Source organism: Nematostella vectensis, chromosome 15 (assembly GCF_932526225.1).
Source record: "Nematostella vectensis chromosome 15, jaNemVect1.1, whole genome shotgun sequence".
NCBI lineage: Eukaryota > Metazoa > Cnidaria > Anthozoa > Actiniaria > Edwardsiidae > Nematostella > Nematostella vectensis.
In genome coordinates, this window is record NC_064048.1 from 3547705 (window position 1) to 3553568 (window position 5864).

At 35.2% G+C, this 5864-nt stretch overlaps 2 long non-coding RNA genes across 2 annotated transcripts; both read left to right on the plus strand.

The window, feature by feature from the left end:
• Positions 1 to 560: 560 nt before the first annotated feature.
• LOC116619785 lies at positions 561 to 4628 on the plus strand. Its single transcript, XR_004296865.2, has 2 exons — positions 561 to 1544; positions 4476 to 4628. It is a non-coding gene; the product is annotated as an uncharacterized LOC116619785 (long non-coding RNA).
• A 17-nt stretch (positions 4629 to 4645) lies between these two features.
• LOC125560686 lies at positions 4646 to 5599 on the plus strand. Its single transcript, XR_007306776.1, has 2 exons — positions 4646 to 4784; positions 5391 to 5599. It is a non-coding gene; the product is annotated as an uncharacterized LOC125560686 (long non-coding RNA).
• The last annotated feature ends 265 nt before the right edge of the window (positions 5600 to 5864 follow it).

Here is a 5864-nt window from a genome sequence, read left to right on the forward strand (position 1 = left end):
AAAATCATTTCGGCTTGAAATTGTCAAAACAAATAGAGTTTGAAGCCGATTTTCCGTAAAGGACAATGAATCTAAATCAATTTTTAGCAAAAATGCCGTTTTCATGTGAAGCTCGGTAATTTCGAGTGCCAAAAGCAAGTTTTTTTAAATGGTAATTTCACAAATCGACTCATTATTCCCAGTCTTAGCGGTGAAATCGGTGAATAGACCAATAAGAGCGCGCGTTCTTATGAAGTTCCCGCCAAGTATATACTAAACCCATTATATAATGTCCTTTGTGATTATATCTATGTTTATCTTGGCAAAGCAAAATAAATAGATAATTAAAAATTCCAACAAACGTATGAAGCGAAACAAGAATGAAAGCACGAAATAAAACCCATTATCTAATATCCTTCGTGGTTATATTTATGTTTATCTTGGCAAAGCAAAATAAAGAGATACTGCAATTAAAAATTTCAACAAACAACTGAAGCGAAACAAGAATTACGAAAATAAACAGTCTCCTATATATTAAGAACGTCTAATTTTAAGTTGAGGTTATAAGCCGTTCTTATTTTTGGAGCATTTTCAGGCTGAAAATGTTCTTTATGATGTTCTTAAATTTTAGTCTGTATAAAAATATGATGCCCAATAACTTATTTAGGCAGAGAAATACACAAATGATCAATAGCAATGGTTGAAGTTTTATCACATAACAAAAAATTAGATTCTCTAAGTGACTCATATCAGTGATTTAAAGAACTAATGAATAAATAAGTTATAATATAAGTAATTAGTAATTACTGGAAGCTTTTACTGTCGAACGTGCCCTGGAAGCTCTGGTTAGCTTGCCAAGTGTTTAGGAATCTAGTTATGTTGTTTATCGTTCTTTTATCGCCTTTTAATGTATGTAAAAACTTCTTCCTCTTAATGTTATACTAACGATTAATGAAATAAAAATTGCCCCTTTATTTAATAGTAACGCATAATGTAATAACAAATCAAGGTTTAATGTTATAAAACAGGTAAGGCTTAATGTTAATGACGGGCTTAACGGAAAATTCCGACATGTATTAAAATGTGAACGGAAACGAGTTCACATAACTGCAGTTCAACAATTTTTTTTTTAAATTTTGTACGTGAAGAGTTTTATGCTCAAAACTTTAGATTTTTTTCCGCTTTCGCGAATCTTTTTTTTTTTTTGCTTCTTGTGATATTGAACTGTTGAAATGTCATTTTACGCTCGATGTATCATAGGGTTATTCCGGGTCAGTACGCAATTCTTACAAGCTGCAACTTGATTGGGCAAATGAACAATATCCGCACCTCGACACAAAGAAGGAAAAGAGTAGAGACAAAAAAACCCCTTTGTAGAACAAAGATAATAAGAGACAAAGCAATTGCGTACTCACTCGTTATTCCTGAAGGCAGTTTGACACAGGGGTTCGTGAGGATGGCGCTTATGATTTTAAACACGGCGCAACTTTCGACTTTTATCAGAGTCTTTGCTGAACTGCGTTTGCTGAAGACGCCTGCAAATTCCTGCGAACGTTAAACGTAAGGTAAGGCAGCATCTTTATATACTTATAAAACATGTTCTTTGGCAGGTAAACGCAGGAAATCAAGAAAAAAGCAAATCAAGAAAGCTTCTGATTTAATCTGTGAATAATTGTTTTAGTATAAAACAATATAGGCTAAACAAGACCTATATTGCTGTTATTAAGTAAGGAACACACCTTACATATGGTCGCACGCGGCGCTACAGAAAGTTTGAAGATAATATTCGTGTTTTTTTAAATTAATACAAAAAGCCCAAATATTCGTGTTTGAGAACAAAGAATAAATACAATGCATCAAAAACTGGTATTCGACTACTATGTCAAATTTTCGTTTTTAATTAGACTTCTTAACCCTATTCAGAAACGGGTAGGGCTAGAGCATTGAAATTTAATGACTTTTCTTAAAATTTATCTGGGATCAGTTTGGTGTAAACAAAATTTTGATACGTTTACCATGGTAACCATAGTAACCAAGTTTTGAGACAAAGGTTTAATGAAAATTAGGCAAAACGCTTTAAGTCGTTAAGATCAACTATTAATACGACGTGCTCAACGTAAATACATTTCATATAAACGTTTATACCAAGTTATGAGAAAACACAATAAAAATTTTAGGGGGGAGGGGTGGTGTTTTTTTTTTGTCAATTTTCACCTTCTCGAAATAGTGCTTGTAGAAATAGCCAAAAAAAAATTCATATCCACCTAAAATCATTAATACAACTTGAAACGAAGATTAAATATTGTCAAAAAGCTTCAGATTTTGCCACCCAGTTTTTATTGATTAAAATAAATAACTTTAATGAAATCCAAGATGGCGGATCCAAGATGGCGGATGCAGATGTCACATAATTAGCTAGAATTAGCTGTTTTTTTTAAAACTAACATCGAAATTTGGCAAAATACTTTTTATATTCCCCTATTTTAAATAAAAAGTAGAAAAAACATTTTTGGGAAAAATATTTAAATTATTACTTTAAATTATTACTTCAATGAAGTCCATTTGCAAACTTATGCTATATTAAAGGTACCATGCCAATCAATGACGTCACTGGTGACGTATATTGTTGTCGTAGAAAGAGTGTCACTAATAATATATGTCTACTGCAAGATTATCGAAAAAAGACATACAGAAATAAATTTCTAACAAAAACAGTAATATTGCTCGTTTCTGCTCCCTTAAGTGACGTCATCCTGACGTCACAAAGACAATTTTTGTTTGAAGAATAACGGTTGCTTTTTGAATACGGACTGATTATGATAACTTATTCGGATTTTGGATGTTCTATGCAAAGGTTTGAAAGGTAGGCTATTTATAACCATATGTCCTAAAATGACGTCATAATGACGTCATATTGTGTTGCTATGGCAACACAATATATCATTTTGTTCCTCGTTGACAGATAATGATTCTTTGAAAATTTGGTCATAATAGCTCCAATGGGTTAATAAGTCTGCCCTAAAAAAGTCTCATCAAGGGCACACAATGAGCCCTCTTTGGTGCCGAAATTATAGATTTTAAAAGTTGCTGGGAAAAACTATCTGTTTCTCTTTCCCAGGAGGGACCATTCCCTTTTTCCCCAGACAACATTGGTTAGGATTTTTATCCCAGAGAGCAGTGGTTGGGCATTTTAGCACATGAATAATTGCTCGTATAACCAGTCGGGACGAACTTTCCCCAAGCATTCCACTCCAGCGCCCCCAAAATATTTCAAGCACAATTTGCTAGCATCACCATTCGTGACGATTTTCTTCCCGGCAACCGAGGTGTCTAACATCGTTCCCAGCCATAAAATAACGGGGTGCGGAACAGATCCGTTTTGTGCCCTATGTCAGAAGCGATTCTGACATAGAGCTCATACCTATTGAAAAAATAAGAAATAACCGCGACTCCATCGGAACTCTTGAACCCGGTGGCCTCAACCGGGGTGAAGAAACCGTTTAGCTACTTAGTAATCCACACCACCCTATTTACCATCTTCCATAAGTCACTCTTTACTCAATTACTATTTTTACCTTTTGTTAGTTAATCATCAATTAACTTTGTACATATACTAGCTATAACATGCCATTGTAACTCATTTAAAACCTGAAGAAGGCAGGTATTGGCCTGCAGATAGAGGCTGTCCGGTGGTTTCTTCCTACGTTAAACAAGAACACGAGCCCTCACCCTTCCCATTCCATACCTTTCCTAATAATTTTATTAACAACTTGACTTTTTAAGCTTCTATAACATTTCCCATTTTTGGTAGTGCGCCGACATCTTACGTTTCTTTTTTGCAACTAGGAATTTAATTTTTTTCGTATTGTTTTAGAAAGTTTTGGAAGACCATTAAGGAGGGGATTTAAGGAGTCATTTTTATGTTTAAAAAGGCACAATTTATAAAGGAGGATTATGAAATTTTCTGGGCCTTCATCCTTAATACCGAGTAAAATATTTTCAAGATTAGATCCTGATTAGATCAGTGAAATATTATACTGTTCAAGCCATTGCCTTGCTTCAAAGTATAAGTTCTTGGATTCTATACATTCGACAAAGAAATGGTCTATTGTTTCAGGGAATGATAAGCAAAAAGAACATCTAGAGTCAGGAATAATGCCAAACTTATGTAACTGCTTATTTAAAAACAAAACATTGTTTAGAATTTTGTATTGAAAGTGTCTAATATAACTATCTATTGTGCTTTAATAAATTATAAGTATAAACTAATATAAAGTATAAACATTTCCCCATTTTATTTCACTACTACTATTTTTTCCCTTTTCCTGAATTCTTTTGAGCTGTCGGTGGCTTCAGTATTCTCTCAATAAGATAATCATATATCACTTTTGTTTTTATAGAGTCCGCTTTAATACACGAGTCCTATAAGTTTACATACTTCTCCCTTATTACACTGCTAATTTCCAACTTGATCTTCAATGAACTCTGCTAAGCAGAGCTGATTGAAGATCAAGCTGAAAATGACCCAGAGCTAGAGACAGAGGCTGCTGAAGACGAAGGAGGAAGAGCCAGAGAATGCAAGGCTTGCCGGAAAAGATGATGACAACGATGATGAAGATAGTGAGGTTGCAGATGTTCAGGGCGGACAGTTAAAAGAGAGGTATGAAATATTGCTTTGCATTATATTAGAAAGACCAGATCCATTTCCTTATTATCGTCGTCGTCGCTACAATCCGCTTCACCGCCGCCGTCGTCGTTCCTCTGTTGGGAAGTAAAAAAAAATGAAACCTAGATGCTACAATCACGTGAGTATATTACATTTATTTTATATGATATTATTATTTTATTTTATATTATTATAATTATTATTGTTTTTTAATGGTATTAATCCAAATAAACCGTTAGGCTCAATTTATTATTGTTGAAACCTTTTCAGCCCTTCCTAGGGGCGTGCCAAGGGAGGTTTCCTATCGCCCTTGGACCAAGGCATTGAGCTAAAATTTAAATGGAAAATGGTACAAAATGGTATATTTAAAGCATTCACAAGAACGTGAGTATTTTGCTATTTTTGTCGACTGCCGAAAACAATTGGAATAAATAAAAATAAAAACACAGGGAAAACAAAGGGAACATCGAAAAGGATAAACCTCTAGGCTCTAATAAGAAGAATAAATGCCTATACTGAAACAAAGCACTGCTCGCATACCGCCCTTTCCTCACCCACTTATCCCCCTCTCTGCTCTCCCTCTTCCCCACCCTATGTCTCCCCAGCCTCCAAACTTTTACACAAGAAGCCCGCCGTCATTTCCTCTATTTTTTTTCAAGTAGAGGTATTTTTGGGGTGAAGGGGAGGGGGGGGGGGGAGGGGGAGGCTTGTTAGATGGCTGATTATAATATTTGTCTATTAACAGAAACCGGATCATGGACAAGCTTTGTAACCAACTAGATAGAGAAGCACAAGCAAATGATACAATGCCTACTAGAATGAGAATAGTGTTCACGGATGAAACGACTTAATGAATCGAACATATAAATCGATATTAGAATTGCTTTGAATCGTCTTTCCGATCATGAATAGATAAAAAAGAATGCGATCCTAGGGCAGGAAAGCGCATGATGTGTAGGAGCAGAAACCCTTTTTAAAATAAAGAGCACTTATAAGTATTTGCAATTGTCTTAAGGATGGTGTAGGGGGAGGAGGAGGGGAGACTGGGAGAGAGGGAGGTCTGTTCCCTGTAACGCAGTCCTCTCCCTTGCAACCTTAGGTTAAAATTATACTGTGACCAGGGGCTTATAAGTAGTGGCAATCAAACTTCTCTGGTATTATATTGGTTTTGCCAATCTGTGCGTTGGTGCGACCAAGTGACCAAGACATTTTTATTCAG